The sequence below is a fragment of the Acanthopagrus latus genome, chromosome 1 (assembly GCF_904848185.1).
Source record: "Acanthopagrus latus isolate v.2019 chromosome 1, fAcaLat1.1, whole genome shotgun sequence".
NCBI lineage: Eukaryota > Metazoa > Chordata > Actinopteri > Spariformes > Sparidae > Acanthopagrus > Acanthopagrus latus.
In genome coordinates this window covers 9793681-9815578 of record NC_051039.1, presented here as the reverse complement: position 1 = coordinate 9815578, position 21898 = coordinate 9793681, and positions in this window count along the sequence as shown.

Here is a 21898-nt window from a genome sequence, read left to right as displayed (position 1 = left end):
TTGCATGAAATTATCTGATTTTGAGGAAAGCGTCTTTATGAGAAATACAATTTTGTCCCTTTAATGGTAATATCTCTGTTAATATAGTTAATATCCACTCTCCTTTTTTTGCCTAAATTTGCCTTGTGTTTTATAATGTTGCTTGTGAATCAATATTTCTCATATCTTATAACACTAATATCATTTATAAATTAGGTACAACAGATTGTTTGTTTGTAATTTAATCCATATCTATTTCATGTCCGCTCGTCATATTTCTTCCCACTGAGGCATGACGTCTAATGAAATGTGACACTTTATTTGATTTTAGGCAATTTATTTTAGCCTGAACGAAAGAGCAGCTGCCAAATTAACTCTGACCCAGCCGCTCTTCTCCAGCCAATTACAGTTTATCGCATTAACCCCTATCACAGCACGGGGAAAAAAAAAAAAGGTAGACACTGCTCTGCACCAGAACAAAAAGAAGCCACGCTCCCAGAGCGTTTAACCAATCACTTATGTTCCCACTAATTAATAGTGCGTTTCACAGAACTGAGCTTCAATTGAAATGTAGCCCTGGGAGGCTGGAAGGCCGTGGAATGAAGTGAAAAACTCAGGTCTTGTTAATTTATCCGTTTGGTAGCTAAAAAGTTGTACAGCTCCTGCAGGGGTCAAAAAACAAAAGAAATAAAAACCCAAGTTTTAAGTGTGTAACTTCTGTTTAGAGATTAAAGTGCTTCACAGGTACGTACGGCCTTATGATGAGGGTGACTTGCAGTCTGACGATGTTGAAGATGTTTAGTTCCTAATTTAGGTTAACATTTTCTTCTGGTTTTAATGTTATTTATATTAAAGGCGTCTACTCATATGAGCACTGGAAATAAGAAAAAAGTACATTTTTCGTTGTCGTCAGATTATTAATAAGGTAATGGTGATGAACACTGGCTGGAGGGGACCCCTGGGAATGTTTGCCCTGGGCCCCAACAGACTTTAGAATAACCACTGCAGATATGACAGGCCAGTAAGAGGATGCACACAGGAAGTGAACAGTTTACTACCAGACATTTTCTTATTTTGGCCAGTTATTGTATGCATTTTATGTCTGCAATTATCTCTGCAATAAGGTAAAAATGAATAAGTGCATAGAGTTTATTGGAGTATCTATATTAGTCAAAAATCACAATATTGTCGAACATTATTATGAGCGCACACTGAACTGAGTGCTATATATTAGGGCTACAACCTGTCATTTTCAATCAGTCAGCTAATTGGTTTCTTAATTAATCGATTTAATAGTTTATTAATTAAAATGAGAGAAAATGTTGAAAATGACCACCTCAATTTCTTTGAGATCCAAGTTTGGTTTTGACAATTTTTGTTTTTAAAAATGATTGTAAGAATGTATTCATTGAATGACCAGAATAATATATATCTACTCACATGTCATCTATTTTGAGACTGATTTTCTCCAAAGTCTTTATAAATGTCCACTCCATTTTATTCTTAAGGGATCAATTCTACTGCTCCAACTGTAGGATAAGATCTGTCTATAATACTCATTAACTGTATACTATTAATTATTGACAAAACCAACTTAAAAGATGCCAGAAATGTCAAAACCGTCTGGATATAATGAAATGGAATCCCTTTCTTTCCCTGTTGCCTCTGTTGATGTGCCCATGCAGCAAGCTCTCCATTTCCATCTCCATCACTCCCCTGTGTTGCCTTATAAAGCGCTGGTGTGATCCCTGACCGTCGACTCTCCCGCGAGAGGCTTTGCTAGCATTTATTCTCCGTTAAGCCAGAATAAGTTGGCTCGGGTTTTCAGCTCTAGGCCTAATTCTAGTTTTGTCCTAGCTTACCTCTGAGCTCTCACAAGAACCAGACTCCTCTCCAGACACACAGGAGAACACTGTGAGCCTGTGCACCATCTGAGCCTGGCCCCCTCAGGCCCCCCGCTGTATCAATAATGCAGACATGACCACACTGATTGGAGGAGACAACTGGTGTTTAGAAGGAGAGAACCCAAAAGAGTGCTCTGTCTCCGTACAAGTTAACGCTCTGCTCTCCGCTCGCCGCTGATTTAGACGTTCAGCTGCTGGAGTGGTTGCCTGTCTTCGCCGCCGTGGACGTGCTATCGCCTTGTATGAGCCTAGGCAAGCGTGTGCACGTACATACACACACACATGCACGCACCCACACACCTAAGTACATGCACACAGTCACCCAGGTGAAGGAAGGCACACACAACAGCCAGACTTGTTGATGGGTCCATTGATTTTTGAAGGCCTCACTCCTTCTTCCTCTTTTTCTTTGATTATTAATTCACAGAAGCAAAAGAGAACTGCCCAGTGCTTTTAAATCTTAACTGCTCACTGAAGTACCATCTACGGGAAAGATGTGCCCTACAGTGGGTAGGCAAACTCTATGTCTTCAAAAGGGGCAATTAATAAAAAAAGATCAGTTTTATGTCTTTCGATTGTTTTGAATATTATTGTGACGGGTAGTGCAGCGTTAATACTTCTCCATATTGTTCACTGCTGTCAAATAAAACGAAAAAAATGCAAATCGTAAAGTTAATTAGAGGATACACGTTTGATAAAAGTATGTCTATAGGATCCATCGGCAGTGAAAAAAAAAAAAAAAAAAAAAGACTTCCTCAACAGTTTGAAATTTCCCAATTACCTAAGTCCAGTGTGATGATGAAATCAAAGTGTAAGTGCTGGGTGCTCGCTCGTGGCTAAAGGGTAAGAAGGGCTGGGTGTTGGGAAATAGCCAAGCTGCCCGATTGGGGATTGAGATTTCCTCCAGCTGAAGGGGTTTTGGAAAAGTTTTTTTTCTATATATAAAAATATATATATATATATATATATATATATATATATATATATCAAGACAATAGATTATGATATGTATATTCAGCTGTTTGTTTTGTTGATGTATGGAAAGATTTTTTTTTTTTTTCTGCAGATGTACAAATGATTCTCCCTTAGTCTTTCCTTTGTATGTTCAAGTGTCCAGTTTGTCATTTCTGAAATTTTTCACTAGAGGGAGCAAAATACAAAGCTCCTCGGTCTTTCCACACCGGAGGACAACAGCGGACAAAACGACCGCGGGCTGCGATCCGTTTCCATCTAAAAAAAAAAAAAATCAGAACCTGTAAAAAGCAAAATAAAGTACACACATTCATTTTCAAACTTTGCATATCAGAGAAAGGCAGTTTACAGCCTTCTTCCTACCTTCCTCGGCATTACTTTCCTTTTGAGCAAATTGTTCATGCTGTGAGAGGCTGTGACACTTTGAAAACTTTTCATTTTGGATGAAGAACATTCACAAATGGTGGAGGGAGGTGTGTGTGTGTGGGGGTAACAAGGTTGATTTCGCAGAGGGAGCGCGGTTCAATACTTCATGCTGGGATCTTTTTGATCAGTCGACTTAGCCGTGTTTGTTTGTCCGATGTTTGTGATGCGGCTGATTAGCGGAGACGGCTTAATGAATCATAAAAAAGGCACGTTAGAAGTGTCTCTTCTCTGAGGGACACATCCATTCATCTGCCGAGAAGCTCCTAATGCATTTTTCACTCCACCGCCGCATAATTAGACGTATTGATGAATATTAACAATTAAGTCTTTCAAATGTCTCATCTTATCTGACGCCAGATAAAGACTGCTGCTCTTAGTGAATCGAATCCTGAGATGCTCCTTGCTGAAACATCTAACATTTCCCCCAGAAGGCTGTGCTCTGCTTGCTCCATGCTAGTTGCTCTGGGCTCCCCATGCGCCCCCCCCCCACCACCACCACCACCACCTCACGCCTGCATCCCTCAACTAGCACCCACCCTTCCACACTCTTCCTTTTTTCCTTTTTCCCCCCTCCATGATTTCTTTTTTTTTTTTTTTTTCTTTCCCTTTTTGCTTGTTTGATATATTTCTTTCCGCCCCACCACCACCGTATTCAAAGACTTATACAATATACATGCTCCATCTGGTCAAACTTGGTGAACTTAAATATACCTGTCAAGTGCAACTTTAAAGTTTCCCTCGCAACCTCTACTAAGTCTCGCCCAATCCACCAAGGCTTTAATTAAAAAGCAGCCCCAGTTCCAGGATGTGCTTCTAAATGAGGGAGTTTGTGCTGGCAGACGTGGAGCTGGGGTCTTGCAGTGGGACCCGGCTTGTGGCTTTCATCACTTCCACTCCACAGCTCTGAAGTTCCGGAGAGGCATCTGTCTGACTTGAATTGGAAAGATGGAGAGATGCACAGTGAGAGAAATTTAGACAGAGGAGAAATTGAAGAAGCGAGACAGGGAGGAGGGGGAGGAGGAGGTGGGGGGGAGAAGGAGAGGGAGAATATCATGTGGGGGCTGAAACCCTCCTTTTGTTCCGACTGTGCAGGAGGAAAGTGAAATGTTAAAGGTAGGAGTTTTGCGGCGTAAATGCAGGCCTTTACATGGTTGCTCGCTTCAGCGTTAAATTGAAACATAATTGTTCACAATCAGTCCCAACATTTCACCTCATTCGTCTTTAGAATAAAATATCACTGCTTGATATTTTAAATAAGACTCTAAATAACAATTCAGTTATTTAAATTTAAAAATTAAAAAAAAACACATGAAGTGACACTTAAAGGATGAGAAAAATCATACTAGCGTTAATGTTGCCTTTATTTATCGCAATTAACATTTGCTTAAAAATTAACATTGTTTGTTGTAAATTTTTTATCCAGTTTTTTTTTGTTTGTTAAGCACTTTAGGCAGCATCTTGCATGAACGGAGCTATACACAAATAAAGTTTTTATTAAAGTCGTCACTATGCATTGTCATTTTTATGTTTCTGCAACAATGTGAAATCAACTGCAAATCAGTCTAACAGAAAATGTATCACATAAGTGTAAGATGTTGGAAATATTTGGATTTTGCAAGCCCATTAACAAAAGTCCTGAGAAATAACCACCAGTGTTTGTCTCAGCACAGCAGAAGATCTGTAAAGACTGAACATGTCAGGAAATTCCCAAAAAAACAAGCAACTGTGACATCTAGTGGGCATTTCCTCGAAACACAGCACTGCTGAAAAAACGTTAAGAAACTGTGAGCTCCCAGGAACAGCAGGCCAGATTTGAGCGTGTAAAATTATTTAGGTTTGCTTTCACGACAAGAACAGCAGCAGCAGGTATTTGCTCTTTTATCAGGTGAAGTAAACTGAGACAACGTGCAGTAGATCTTCTATTCCTCAATCCTGCACCAAACCTAAAAACCCTTCACATGATATCCAAGCAGTGATCAGGTCTCACACGTCTCATATTAAGACAAATGGTTCCTAACCCAGAGGTTACAAAATAGGTCTGAGGAGTTACAATATGATCAGCAAGGGCAGGAAAGAAGAAAAAACACATATTCTATTTAACATTTGTTTATATTTTATCTTAGATTTCTTTTTTTTTTTTTCAACCAACTGGACAGTTTTACTTCTTCTGGCCTGTTAGCTCTGTGCTCATATCTCGTAAGAAAAATATAACCTCTAACAAGGGGTCACGATCCGACTTTGCTTCATTTTACAGCATCAAAAGCCGAAAAAAGAGAACCCCGGCAGCAGTTCAGACATTTATATTTCATTGTACCTCTAATTTAGAGGTACTGTTAAATGTTAAAACTCACTATCACTATCCCTTCTCTAAAGTATGTTTTACTACTGTTTATAGAAACTGTCCTTTTGGGTTTTTCTAAAAATCAAAAAAGCCGCAGAACATCATCCAGAGTTCGCCGATTCCAGGCAGAGAGCCAAAACCCACTGAACCCTGCGAGAGGTTAGAAATTTCTCACGCATGTCTCAAACCGGTCTCCGAGCATGCTTTTTACTTAAAGTCTGCGCTTCAGTAATTTATTGCCAATAACAGTATGCACGCAAGGGCATTACAAAAAATCGTGTTTGTTGTTGTGCAGCACCAGCGGGCGGCACGAGTTGGGCATGAAAGGATTACTGGTACGGTTACACAACTGCGATACATGATGATGGACACGATTATAAATGTGTTTTGCACATTTATGTCCTTTAACACACGGACAACTGGTGGACGTGAACGTATCTGTCGCCCCCATAGTGTCATTACACGTCAGCTGTTGGTCTCTGATGAGGGGCATCACAGGAGGGTGTCAAATATCAAATATCTTCGACTTGTTGCTCAACCTAAAGGAATGTCAGTGTTATTGCTGCCGTCCCTGTTGTCCTGCCTCTTAAATCTGTCTTTGCTCGTGATTGCCTCTGCTATGTCTGTTTTTGCAAAGATGTTTGGTAACTCACATGTCATGTCTGCGCTCGCTTGTGTCTGCTTGCTGCCGTGTGGGTCGTCTTTGCTTTGTCGCGCTGTAGTTTTGTTTCAATGCTCCCCTCGTCTTTGTCCTGCTTTTTTTTTTTTTGTTTCAAAACTTGTGTCTTGATTTCAGGTTGCCAACTTTACGCCTGGCAACGGACTACAGATGAAAACTCGCCATTTGGGCTTGTTCTGGCGTATTTGTCACACATGGCCGTCAATATGCACTGAGAAATATACTAACTACATTTAAAAAAAATGATATAATTATAAGTCATAGTGCTGCCTCTCTTGGATTGTTGTTGTCTGGAGGCATTTTGTCGCTTCGTTGCAACTTTAGCAGAAACACAAACTCCCGGAGTGTCCAGCTGCTATACGATACGCACTAGGAGTTGACCTTCTCAGAGGAGGCTTAGTGGCAGAAGAAAATGTGTTTCAGATGGCAGAGTTTACCCTTTGAGAGGGTTACACTTCAACATTATCCTCACGACATCACTGGCTTCATTAAACGGGTTGAATAAGGTCCAATTATTTTTTTCCCAGCAAACCTAATAAATAATCAGCTTTGGCTAAAAAACAAATTAAATGCTGAGCTTGTTTCATTTCACTCTAAAAAGGTTAATCAGCCTCGGTAAATATAAAAACAAACCAATTAAAAACCAAATTAAATATTTGCAAACGCAGAGAAACACAGAAAACCCTTCCCGAAGTCCTCGATTTCACAGATTGTTTGGTCGGGCAGCAAAACACGGCTCTGATTAGAGAGCAGAGCGTTGTATATTTGTACTTGCTTACATCACGTCAGAGCAGTGTTTAGCGTTCTCCGTTTTCTGATGCCTTTCTCTGTGACCGAAGCTCAACCGTGCCATCGACCCCGCCGAGGCACCGCTCCAGCCTTCGAGCCTCTGCCAATTAAGTGCTACCATATGGAGGGTAGAGTTACTATCGAGGCTGTCACATGTTTGCCATTATGCGCTGGCGCGGGGAGGCCAATCGCAAGAGGCATGGAAGCAGCAAGGTTTTAAGTTTTATTAGGGTTTTGTTAACAAGTATAAAAACTATGGCTTAACTATGGGAAAAAGAATTAATCCTCTCACGCTGTGAGGATGTCTGTGAGTATAAGGATAAGTGCCTTATCTGTGCTGTATGTTGACGATAATTAGGTTGTTCAGAGACCGACTATCAGTGTGTAATGCCGAGGCCTTCGCGTGCTTATGGATACATGTTTCTTGTACAAAACGCTATCAGTGTCTGCGCTTTCCAGCCACACAGCAGCGGCCTGTTTTCATTTTTATAAACTCCGGGTCGAACTGTAAGTACATAAATCATAACAGTCACCAGAATCACTCTGTTTCCTGTCACGCCGGTTCGTGTACGTTCAACCCACATCTGTGCCGCTAAGTTTGTTTGCTGAGTTTTGTTTTGTTCTTACCCCTTCTGCTTTTTTTTTTTTTTAATTTACAGTGCTTCTCATGTTCCCTGTTTGCAGTTTTAACACTAAATGTTTTGTATCCAAGGGATTTGTTGATTAAAGAGGTCATTTGAAACCGAAGTGTGGCGTGGGGACTACTAACTGGAAGCAAAAAGTGTCCCAGTTGCTTTAAAAAGTCCTTTATTCTGAATTGTTGGTTGCTAATACAACTTTTAATAGGAGTGTTTATGAAAAAAAATATTTTGGATGATACACTGTTGATTCATCATCATCATCATCATCATCATTTGCAGGGATGTTTTTTAAAAAAAAAAGTTCTACTTCTAAAAGGTGTAAAATCACCATCCGCATGTGTATATTATATGTTTCAGACTAAAACATTGCTCATTCCTCAGTTTTTTTTCTTATTAATATTAAGGGTTAGACAACGCACATATTCTACCTCTCTGTTTTACAGTGAGATACTTTCACAATTCCTTTGCAGAGTAGAGGCCATGGAGAGAACAAACAAACGAGTGCGCAAGAGACGACATTTTAACCAGATCAAAACCAGCTCTGATCGAATCTGGGTTCCCCGCCTCTGAAAAACATGATCACACCCTGTAAATAGACACTACCGACCCGCCACAAACACCAGAAACACACACACACCATCCGTTTGTCTCCCTCTCCGCTCGCCACCTTCTCCTGTTCCCGCCACCCAAGAATTTCAGGGGACGGTTTAGAAAATTAGACGACAAATGACAAAGAGAAGTAACGTGTGCTTCAAACGGTCTCTCTGATGGTGTGGTTCTACACGGACGGTTAAGCCAAGTCAGGGAAGAAAAACACGTCTGTACATACACACACACACACACACACAGGCACACACACAGTGTTTTCCTAGCGTAATTAAATCATCCCATGCTCGGCCCACGGGATCTCCCTGGAGGATTCAGAGGCCCACACCGACAGTCCCCGCAGGTCACAGGGGTGGCTGTTTTCCTTGGACATGTTTCATGAGACCGCATGTGTTCTCTCTGGGAATTGGGTCCTTTGGAAAGAAAAAAAGAAAAGACGCAACAGTGTAGATCAGGATTCTGGACATCAGAACAATTGTTGAACACAGACTCATCTCAGTCCTGCACCCCGAACACCCCAAACAGCCCAGGTCTTTGATTGAAGAGGCTCCCAGTGGGTGGCCTCGCATCCTCAATGTGCTGGAGGTCATCTCAGGTCTTCTCATGTTTGCTCTGTTTATGTTTTATTAAGGATCTCGCAACGGCCATGTTCACAGGGCACGGTGAGTTTTGGATAAGAGGATTTCTTGAATTTATCTACCTCTTACTCCTTGTGTGTGTGCCCTGTGGGAGGGAGGATACCCCTGTTTATTGAAAGTTTAAGATAAACTGAAGGTCCAAGTTAATGAAGGGAAATACTGGAAACATTACACAACAAGGAGAACATAAGCACATACTGGAGCTGAAAGGAACATTTTCCTCTTTCACCTAAATCTCTGTTACATTTGTCATCCTTTTATCAGTCATAGCCTTTTTGTCTACATATGTATTGTAATACAGCTTCCAGCCACCAGAAGCAGGCTTGAGCACAATGGTGCTGAGTGACGCGGTGGGAGAAAATATGCACTATTGGATTTAGTAGTATTTCATCAAATGGGTCCTTCTAAGTCGGTGAGAGGCTCCTCTTACATCCAGTGAGGTTTTTTGAAATTTGGGTGAGGAGCTTGGCAGCAACATTTTGCGTCAGTTGGAGGAGGAACATTTATTTTTTGTCTGATTTCTGAATATTTTGACCCTGAGCCTAATCAGACTTCTGGTGAGATGAAAGAACTTTAGTCACCTGACAAAGGAAAGCATAAAGTAGATTCCAGAAATATGATGAGGAGGCAGAAACCCAGGACTCAGAGCTGGTGGACGTATAGAGTAGGACATTTTATTATTATCTTATACACAACATTTAAATAGAGGGGAAAAATGCAAGGCCACATGCTGGATGCCTGCATATTCAAAGCAGGACAAATCAATGTTATGAAAATAATGGAGGACCAGAAGTTGACCCCTGAGGAACACCTTGGGAAAAGAAATTAAGGAGAGAACGCGCTTCCTATTTCAAAGAAACGTTTAATTGTGAAGGTCCAAATCTATCAGAGGCTAAGTCTGCAATCCAAACTCATATACATGCAGCTGATGAACAATTCAGTTTGTGCAACCAACTGGGTCCAAAGTTAACACATAACAAGAAATCAATCAAAGAGGAAGCAAGGAGAGAAAAACATTGACAACCTTGAAAAGGTATGTTTTAGTGAAATATATGGTTTGTATGTACAATTCCATATTAAAAATAGATCTGTTTAATGGATAATTTGTAACATTTCTGCATTGAACCGTCTAAAAACTATTAGACCAATATTTTATACATTTAACTGAGTTTTTTTACTTTCGTGAACGAGTTGTAAACAACACAGAGAAATCCATGAATGTATGCAAGGTAATGACATGTTCCATTTGGTTTCCTGTTAATGGAGTCTTAACAGCCTCGCTACAACCTCTGGGGAGACACAAGAAGCACCGGACGATAGGTCAGAGAGTGAAGTCTGTGACCCAGCTGACCAGCCACTCTATTGTTTACTAATGTTTGTGTTGCTCACCAGCGATGGAGCGCAATTATTCATTCAACGAAGGCAACCACTCCCAAGCTACAACATCTTCAAACTCTGTCTTTTGTTGTGCTTTTCATTTAACACACCCTAGAAGCAGAAATTACATACTGTGTGTTTCAATATGCATAGCTTTGAAAGACAAGCATCTTCGTCATGTGTATAAAGCTCAGAGTCTTACAGGTTCTCAGCAGATTTAATTAGTTTGCGATTAAAGTGAGCATGTTGCATGTTTTTTGGGACACAGAGGATTTAACCATGTTTAAACAAGCAGAACTTTAATCATACTTAAAAGCGCTAACGCAATATCTTTGGAATATCGGCTTTGGATGAAATTGTGATCTGTCGAGAGAAATGCCCTGAAAATCAACTTGAAGAACAGTGGACCTCCCGCTGATGCGGAGCTTCAAGTCCGTCCTCAGGTTAGACATATTGATGGCTAGCCCATTTGAGCAGAGAGCCGGCAGGCTTGGGTCATTAGCCCGGCCGCTGTGGCTACGACACCAGATGGAAGTGGAGGTATGGCTGCAGGCTGTACTGTGATCCAAGACTTCTAAACATGTAATCCACTCTCCTCTGAGGGTCCCTAACCACAGGAAGCCTCTCATGCTGCTCCACTGATCTCTACCTCATGGCCTCGGCGCACCTTAACATGTTTCACCCGCTTTCACCCATGGATAAATAAATAATGCATAATAAGATATATGACATCATGTTTTATATGGCAATAAAGGTGTGGTGAAAGGACTTCCAAGGCATTGATCCATGCAGCCCTGCCTCTTGTTGTTCATGATGTCTGTGTTGTTTGCTCGATATGAAAGACTGGAGTCTGCGTATGGATTTTTTTGATGTTGTTAGTTCAACAGGAATAGATATAATCAGATTGTCTTCAGTAGGTCTGTGTAACACAAGCGATTTATGAGGTCAGCAGTGTCTTTGAGGAGTATGATCTCAGTTGTAAACCAGACCTATAGAGGGCCATTACCTCTGGAGGACAGTTATTACGTGGCTGTTTTGTTCAGGTGCTCTCGATCTAAAAATGAAGTTGTCCTCCCAGGGTTGTTTCAATACGCTGATTTAAAATGCTGTAAGAGATATTTTCTTATTTAGATTCATGTCTCTACTCCTCCCCTTACACTTTATCCACTCAGGACAGACAACTCCATCAAGAAGCAGTCCTGTCTGCACACAGAGTATATTGTTAACTTCTTTACATGGTTCACCTTTTATTTTCCCTTATTCCCTTGTGCTGTTTTCTTGTGGGTTTTTTTTTTCCCAAGCTGCAAAGCTATGGCTGTTGCAAAACCACATTTGGTCAGTTGCAGTGATGTTCCCGGAGCAACATTATGTGTGTTGCTCTTGGAACGACACCAACACAGCAGCACTTGGTCATGCTATCTATCCCACCATGCAGCTGGTTAGAGCTAATTATGAGTAAGCTGATGATGAGTTTTCCATATCGTGATTCATAGGTGATGACAGTGATGGTGTACACCAGGCCTTAGGTTGTGCTGACACGTGGTGTACATAATATTTTAGAGTTCATGTGGTAGTTTTTTTAGACACAGTATGTTTCACCTTGTTATAATGTATTTCCATGCATGTTGATATGTTTAAGAGCCTTTTGGTGTATGTATACTTTTGGGGGAAAAAAAGAGTTGAAGTTCAAGCAGCGGAAGAATCAGAAACTCAGTCTTGATTTGGGTGTTGTATCTTTTAGGGTATAAAGTTATATTGCTACTGAACAGTGATAGATTTGAAATAAGAGTTAACATATTTCTATCCAAATCTTATGTTTATCTGAACCTTTGCTGTACGATTAGATCACGTATTGGGCTTTGGTGCACCTGCATGTATACGCTAAATTACAGCTCAAGCATTAGTCCCCCCCAGTGAAATTACAGCTCAGCACAGCCATGTGTACAATTCAGCCCATTTACAGGCCTGTTTGGAAATCTTTGACGTTTCAGATAACCGCAGTCTCACAGACAGCAGCCCCGTCTCCTAGAGGACATTCAGTGTAAACAAACACAGGGAATGATAACGGTGATGATGTCAGGACGAGCTTATGATTTTCGGGAATCCTCTTTTTTTCCACATCGCCTGTGTAATTTATGTGTGAAATTAAATAAACATTCCTTGACGTCGCTGCAGTCACACTACTGGGAAATCTGATGAATTGAACTGGACCTCAACGTCATCACGGCATGTTGGTGGATGTCTGATGTGCTAAATGGTCGTCAGTTGAGATATGATTTTTATCTTCACAACATGTCTGATTTTTCACATCATCTCGAGAAATATTACATGCTTTTCTCGCATAAAGGCAGGGTTTTACGCAGTAAACAATCGGCGGCGATCGGTCTTTATCAACTCTTCATCTCAGAGAAACACACGCAACGAAAAATAACACAGCATCATAAAAGCACAGAGCTTGTGGTTAATAACCCATAACTCCGGACTTACAGTTAGTAGCTTGGCAGCCCCTCCCTGGCATGCCTGGCAGTGCCCATTTGCTCAGCTTTGATCATAAAACACAGGAAGCAGCAGTCAGTGTGAGAGTATGACTACTTTCTACACTGAGACTGATTGCATGAGCGATAAAGAACAGGGGGAACCAACTCTGGTGCCTGGGCATGAAAAACAGTGGACACAGTGTAGAAAACACAGTATGTTTATTTTACAATAAACAATGTCTTTTAAAAGGTTTGCAACTTGCAGCAAATAATTATGAGCAATTCATGAGCTGTTACAATGCATAAGAAGCTTACATGTTGGGATCGTGTGCCCATATTGCAGCAGATGCTAGTGGGTTGTTGCGTTTTTGGCAACAAATCTGTGGTGGTCAACAAGATCAAACAAGCTGCAACTTTAGAAAACACAAAACATAAGCAAATGAAAAAAAACATCTTTATCGATTTACTGCAATTTTCACTACTTCTCCTCACTTTCGACTATGGTTGTATCTGCAGGCAGACCAGGTTGCAGCTAGCATATCAGAGTGTTTAGCAACTAAAGACAAAGCACTTTGGCAGGGGAAAGCCAAAGCAGAGCTGAAATTAAGAAGACATTGGACTTACGTTCATATGACCATTTCTGGCTATAAAATCATAAAATAAAATAAAAGTATTAATGACTTTCTAACACTTCAAATTAATAACTGAAGCGGTTAAAAAAAAAAGAACCCATAACCTTTTACATCAAGCCATCAGGTTTGAAATAATGTCTCAAAGTCATAAATATTCATATGTTTTAAGGTTAGCGAAGCCCGATGCTTTGCAGGCAGTGATGCTCTCTCTCAAATGTGAGCTCACAACCTGGCAAAGTTTTTATTAATGCATTATGACCACTTATTGCAAAGCCTTATAAATGATTGATACTAATTATAACTGTTAACTCAATCAGCAGACAATAACGCCATTTTAATGTACGCCACATGTATATTGTATTGCCACTGAATTATATAAACATATAAACAATTATCCCAGAGTTGCCCATCAGCCACTGCTGCATGTTAAAGGGATCCCTTCGGTGTTGCGTTTCAGTTTGACAACAAGCTTTCTGTTTTAATTGTCCACACAGGTGGGCCTCTAAGTATCCTTTGACCCTCAGGGCTCAATGAGGGGCCCATTATACAAGTCAAAGGTCAGTTTAGCGCTCGAGGCGAGCTGATCTAAGTGCTGCTTATGTATGCATATCCCACGAATCACAGCAATCAGAGCTAATCAGTGTGATCATCTGTGTGTTTTGACCATTAAAGGTATTGTCGTTTTTTTTCTGTAGCATCATAGATTTTCTGTCTATTGTTTTGTCAGGGTAGGGTTAGGGTTAGGGGTTAGGGTTAGTCGCGCTCGCTAATTAATCGGTGGGTTGTTCAGACAATGAGCGTCACTTTATTAAAGCCACTGTGCGCAAATGGCAACATCTAATTCGCATTTCTCTTCGCGCAGGCCTTCATTAATTATCAGAATAAAAGAAACATTCTCGCGCAAACTCACACTCCCAGCACATCACATAGGATATCTCGGCCTGTCATCGGAGGCATAATCACTGCCAGATGGTGTCAGTCCTCTCCCCTCTCACCTCTGACAACCCAGTCTCTTTGTCTCATATTCAAACACACAAGGGAGAGCGATAAGGTCCGTCTGCCGCAGGACAAAAAACTCAGGAGGTCATACAGTATGCAGGGCCACACGAGGCCAAGAAATCCCTCCGGTCTGTTAATCAACACAGAGGATAAACAAAAATACAACCGTGACAGGTAATGTATCATGCATGAAGGTCTTATGAGATAACCGCAGTCTGCAGCGCCGCAGCTGCCTGACAACGTGATGACATGAGATAAACAATCATCCAGAAACGCTGATTATCGTCACGGCACGGTCTTTGATTTCATTTTTTGGTGTTTGTCATCGAGACAGTATAGTGATGACCATGGGTTATCTGTGCTGCAGGTCAGCAGTCATAAAGGATAAGGCTGCTATTCTTTCAAATTCCTCTTTTTGTCCGAAAATCCCATGAAAGGGTCCAAACCAAGAACATTTTTGGTCCATACTATCAGTATTGTCTGATTTTTCTGCCAACTCTTTGGCACTCAAGCCCACTGAAGACACACATCTTCAAAAAAAAAAAGAAAACAAAAAGTCATATTCAGTGAAGATATACTTTAAATACTCTGATTCTAATCATTTTTGGGGACTAGTTTCAGCAACATGATGTATGTGGCACCAACTCAAAATTAATTCCATTGCCCGTATTCATTATAATGAAGGAACACATCACGAAGGGCAGCAGTGTGGCTTACCGATGTGAATTTAATAGTATTTGGACAACGAATGAGCTCTCAGGCACCATTGGGTGCACAGTCAGTACTCGTTGGGGTCAATTAATGGGTGGTTTTGGTATGTTTGTGGAATTTGTTGATGTAGAAAATTGCAGAAAATAAGCCCAGCTGCCAGGATAAAATGTAGGCAGTTAACATTCTTGCAAACCAATGATACACTCGCATCCAGAGGCTTTTTACCATTTGCTCGTATGTCTGTTTATTCAATTTGGTAATTTTTTGGGACACAACAACTCTTTTTGGGGTCATGACATGCATTTAAAATCCACACACAAAAAAGTATTTAATAAACAACATGAAACAACATGAAATCATGTGTTAGCTGTTACACAACTTTCAAACATTAGCCATACATGTATGTTATGCATAGTAACCTTAAAAGAAAGAGGTCCCCTGTCTGGTGGCATACTGTATGTATATGCCACTAAACTGTGTTTTAATGACAGTACTGAAAAGTCAGTACTGTTCATGATGTTTTTCTAACCCTAACCACGTAGGTTTTTTTGCCTAAACCTAACCAGATCATAATAACAGCGCTGTCCCAACATAAAATAAGAAAATTAAACCTAAAGAAATGTGAAGTCATGACATGAAGAAACATAAAATGTCATCTTATCCGTGGTTTGCACAAACATACATTGGCCACATGTATTGTGACTGTTGGGTTGGGAACAAAGCCATTCCGACTTTCTTTTAAGTCTTTTAAAATTATTGTAAGTCTTCTGTGATTAAGACTAATTTCCAGTGGACTTGGGTGCCAAATCAATAAGCCCACAATGCAGTACATCTTCCACTTGTGTGACAGGTGCAAGCGATACAATGAGCACGTGTGTGTTCGTGTGTTAAAAATAGACTTCGCTTGTCTAATCCCTATTGTTATTAACCCATTATGCCACAGAAATAGAAATGTAATAACCTGTGTAGTCTGTTGCAGACTTTGTGTGGATGATCTTGGAAAAAAAGAGTAATCTGCTATTTATTCTTTCTAATTTGTGGTGAAAACACTTCCGATATTGCCATGAAGCAAACATAAAAGTTGCTTCTGATTAGGCCCGATTAGTTGCATTTCCCTCTTTTATGTTAAAATAGTTTTCCCTCAGATCGCAACCTCGAGTTTTCCACACACCTCCTAGTTCATTAGCTTTTATAAATGTTATCCTGCTCCGTAGTTTCGGAGGGCAGTGTAGGAGAGGAATACAAATGGGCGAAATAGCCATACATCAAAGCTGAAAAAACACCGCGAGCAATCAAGGGAAGTAAGTGGAGGGATTAAGTGTTCTGCAGAGGGAAGGAGGGGGGGTTTGGGCAGGAGCTCGGTCCAATCAAAATAGCAACTGGATATGACGGACAGTTGGGAACAGATTGGGGGTAAAGCATGCAGAGCTTTGGTGGTCAGATAGGGTAACCCTACACAAAAATCATTGAATGAATCGTGTAGCTGTAGATTAAAACGTGGCCGTTTTATCAACATTCATCTTGAATCTCTGCATCTCTTTCCTAGAGAGACCTCTCTTGCCGAGCAGATGGATGCAGTTAAATGGTGAAACCCATCAAAGTTGTTTTCTGATATCAGATCTCCATCAGGCAACGAGCTTGGACCGAGCAGCATCTGGAAGCTCGACAAGGAAAAAGCCCATCAGTCTTGCTCGACCGAGGTTTGTTATCCTCGGAGTCTGGCCACTTGGACCTCGCAGCTGTGTTTACAAGTAGCATGCCACGTTCAAATCATCCACAGATGTTTTTTTTTCTTCCAAACGAAACCTACCTGGAGCAAGAGACTGCAAAGTGTTGATCATGGCTCCGGTGGCGGTTTATATTTTGGTGCGACTTCCAACACAACAACCTCGCAAGAGCCGCCACACCGATTGGACGTTTGCGCAGAATGTACACACAGATATTGATGTTTAAAAATACCACGGCAGCAAAATGTCTGAAAGCTGATTTTTCAGGCTGTGCAGTCTGGAAGGGGAAAATGGGAGTTATAATTATGGCCCAGACATTTTGAGCGTGCACTCATGGGCTTTCTGATAGCGGGAAGCAAAGTGCGATGGGCTCAGGCTCTTGCGGTTATCAGCGCGTTTAGGGTCTGTCCAACAAGAGCCGAGCAGATTGCGAGCAGGAATGTGTCCGGGCTGCAAGTGCCATGTCAAAGACTCCACTATCAGTTCCCCGGTCGTCTGTGAACTCTGTGTTTTAGCATATGAACACTCACAGTAATTGATCGTTTTTTACAGTATTGAAATCTTTTTTTTTTTCTTTTTTTTTTTGGGTGTCATCTTTTCATTTTTCACTTGAGACGCTGTTGTACATTATAACACACCAGTTTTCTCACTCAGTCATTTGGTCACTTATGAAAATTCTGCAGTAGCAAACATGTCTCTGGCCTATAGTACGTCAGCAAACATAAAACTAGCTTCTGAACCATCGTTAATCTGGTAACACAATACATGCAATGGTACAGTGGTAATACATTTACTCTGAGCATAATGGGGAACATTGCTTGCTTTCTGTCCTCCTGCCTTGCCTCCTCTCCTCTTTCACTCGCTGATGCCAGTAAGACCGAGTCGTCCTTTGGAAGTGGGCAATAGAAGGCAATAGAAAGGTGCAGCGCAAGACAGCCGTCCCTCAAGCTCAACGCCAAGAGAAATAACTCACCAAAGACTCCACAGCAGCGATTTGAAACTCGTTTAACATTACGCTGCCACAAGCTTGAGTTATTGAAAACAAAAATCTCTACGTTGTCAATTAAAAGAATTTCCTTTTCGACTCTGAGTCAGTAGGCTGGGTTGGAAAGTGAGATGTAAGTCGTGAAGTAAGCGCATCGTGCGTTGCTAGGAAGTGACCTCTTGTTGGAACTCAAAACTTAGCTCTCTAATGAGATGAGAAAGAACAGGGGAAATTAGAACTGCCAACAATTGTGGGATTGTTGCTTTATGTTTTATTACTAATGGTCGTGAGGTGAAACACGGCACTGAAGATAATGAGCTGAGAGCTTCGAGAGCCCCGAATCAGTTGCTTTTGCAGACGCGTCACGGCAAAGCTGTGCGAAAGATAACCTGCTGTCAGTCATCGTTAACCAGTCACCTCCAGATAGCCTCGAGCCATCAGCGGGGAAAAAAAAGAAGAAGTTGCGCGAACTTTACAGCAGCCAAAAATTCACGCGGAGAACAGAGACTCCTCCACGGGCTCGTTTTCATCAGATATCATCATCGCTGCTCCGACAAAGCTTCCCTCCTCCTAATTAAGATCGTCTGTTAATATTATATTGATTAATTTCAGATGAAGTCAAACGCTGGCTCGAATCAGATTATTATAAAAAAAAAGAGAGAAACAAAACAAAACAAAACAAAAAAAATCCCCATTAAGATTCCCACATTTCCTTTTGCTCTCGCCGCCTGTAACTTTTTGTTTGTGTGAGCCATATGTCCCAAATTAGTAAAGCCAGGCGGTAACACTGAACCCTCTTCACTCTGTCACTGCTTGTCACAGTAGAATTGGCCTCAAACTTATTCACTCTCGCTCTCTCCTTCCTTCTCTCTCTCTCCCTGTATCTCTCTCTCTCTCTCTCTCTCTTCTGTTCTTTCTGTTTTCGCGCAAGTGTCCCAGTTAAGAAATTGCTTACATCCCACTCAGTCTGGGGCTGGATTGAAATTTCCCATAGGGTATGTACCAATATGCAGAGAGCACACTTCGACAGATGCCATCAGAGAACAAGCATATGAATTACCAGGCAGCCTGCCATCTTTGAGTTCAGACAGAATGGCATTAATACCTGATTACGATCCAAACAACAACACAACAACAACATGAAAGCCAAAGCAACTGGGAGCAGGTAAAGGTTTCATCATTTATATATTAATGGATTTACTAACAAAGGCTCTACTACCCCCTCAAAAGTTAAAATGTCATAGAGGCTTGCCAGCAATCAAGGGACTTTGGAAAAAAAAAAGGGGGGGGGGGGGAGAAGTAGGGGTAAGAAATCACATGCCGTCAGCAAATCACGTTCCAATAAATTAAATATTCGCCACTGCTGACCATAACTAATTCAGAAGCCATGATAAATTCATGACTACAATTAAAGAAAACACGATCCCTTTAATTTTAAATGGCTGTAAATATTGGCATTACCCAATTAAGTCACATTTTTTTCTCTCACAACTGCAGGAAAAGCACCTGCAAATGAACCATAATCACTCGACCTTTATGTTCTGGGAGGAGGAATAAAAGTTTCATTCAAAGTTTTATAAACAAAAAACCCTTTAGGGGTTTCATGGGAAGGGTTTTATATGGTATGATTTTACATGTTTTCAAACCATGATATACAAAGGATCAATGGAATTATTTTTATTTTGCAATACAAATTGATTGGTAGACATACAGTATGGAATCAGGAGGTAGGAGTTTCTAATAACCATCACTGATAAATGGTAAATGTAATTGCGGCCGAAGTTAAACTATTGAAAATAAAGAGTGTTTTATGAGCCATTTATTGAGCACTTGCAAAGGTTTATAAACACCAGTTGCAGTTGTTTATAGATGAACTAAACAGTATTTATCAAAATATTATAAACATCATAAGCAACCTTACAATAAAGCTAATAAATAAATGGTTTACCATCATTTCTAAATAACCCTTCTACCATTTGTTAATGATGGATATCATAAAGTTTTATCAATCAGGATTACGAAGTTGCGAAAAACTGATTTGAAAAATGTGTGATCAGATTATTGTTACACTGTCATTTTTTTTAATCCAATGTATGCACTAAATACAGAAAAGGCCATTTCATTTTTATCAGCTGACTGTAATTCAAAATAGTCTGACCCAACCCCGACCAAACATTTCTCAATAACACTGATTCCTTCTGGTTAATGAATTTACAGTTGTGTGGCTCAAACTGTATTACTTCAACAGGCTCTATATTAACATGAATATAAACATGGATGTCAAGGTTCAGAGGAAAAAACTGTCCTCACCAGAGATGAATGGCAACACTGATAAATTGTTCAAATGCCTTGATCATTCTTTGACCTTAAAGGTGCATTATGTACTTTTGGGGGGAAGGAAATTTAATTTAGAAGTGAAAGATCTTCATTGACTGATTTTTTGAATGCCTAAACAAATTAAATAAACAAACTGTCTTTTTTTTCATGACTGAATGAACAAAGTAAACAAACTGGCCATAAAAGACAACAGAATTTCATACTGTTTGACTTTGTTTATATTTGGCGGACCCTGCCACCTTTCTTGCTTCAAACAGCGTTCTGGGGACCTCTGAGTTACAGAAACGATAAATATAAAAGGTCAATATTTTTCATTATTATTGAAAATATTAATGTTGTGAGTTTAAACTTCATCTCTGAAAGTGACATAGTGCCCCTTTAATTAATTTGCTTTTGTGTGTAACCTCAATGAAATCTTGTACTTTAACAGCAAAGAGCAACTATGACATAAATCGTGTTTGATGCCATGGCAGAAGATCAGAGTATGATAAAACCATACGTTCACACGTTTTGGAAAGGTTTACAAGTGACGCATTTTGTCACGGTGGGCAGGAGAGACACCTGTGACAAAAGGTAGAACACGATGCTTCATATCAGCAATGACAATATGAAAGGAACAAGAATCTCAGCGGTTAAACAGAATAAGTTTTGGATAACACAACAGAGCCATCTCACAGGATATTTCAACGAGCGCCTTCCAGTCAGATTGTGTTTGCATGTGTGCGTATGTATGCACTGTGTGTGCACGTATGTGTGCGTCCCTACCTTCACCCAGATTTCACTTCCTTTCATCATGTGATGTTTCAGTCGAAGATGCACTCTGATTTGTGTAACATCTGGTATCTCTGCGACTCTGCGATGTGTTCTAATGCTATGTATTTGTGTTATCTGGATATGGAACATTGTATCATCATGTATACAAAGTAACTCAGGTTGATACTGTTAGATTTCTGTACATAACTGCTATAGCTCAACATATACTCAACATCCGTTAATAGTCACACCAATGTGCCAGTTCGTTCTTCACTGGAACTGTTATTTTTGTAATTTTTTTTTTTTTTTTTTTTAGCTTTATTGAAGTTCAATTTGGTTTTGATTTTAAAGGTGATCTAGTGGTAGAATGCAAAAAAAGGGAAAGGCCCAATTTTGTTTGGTTTGTCTGTTTCAGGTGCAACATGGCGGAACATCTTTGACCCACTTCCTCTGTAGATAAACAAGGCTCACAATAAGGCAACAAAAACATAAAGATTCCTCTTTTCAGATTATTGATTATACACCAGTGGAAACATGACTATTGCAAACAAAATATCAAATTATTTTTTGCCAATAATGCTTTCCATCTGTCCCTAAATCCTACACACTGGACCTTTAAATCAAAGCCAACAAAATCCTCCAACTCCTAAAATCAAGTGTAGAACCGCCTACTTAATGTCAACACACCACATCTGATTTTCACAGGTATTAACACAATTTATTCGTTTAGTGTGTTCACTGGAGAATTGGCCATTTAAAAAAAAAAACAACAACAACAAAAAAACACAGACATGCAAGGAAATTATTGCCAAGCTGGAGGCACGTTGTATGAATTTTTTAATTGAGTGGTTTTCCCCTTTAAGCAGTCGCTATGTCAGCTCTTTGGCGGTAGGGAAAGACAGATTGTGGTGACTTTGATAGCCCT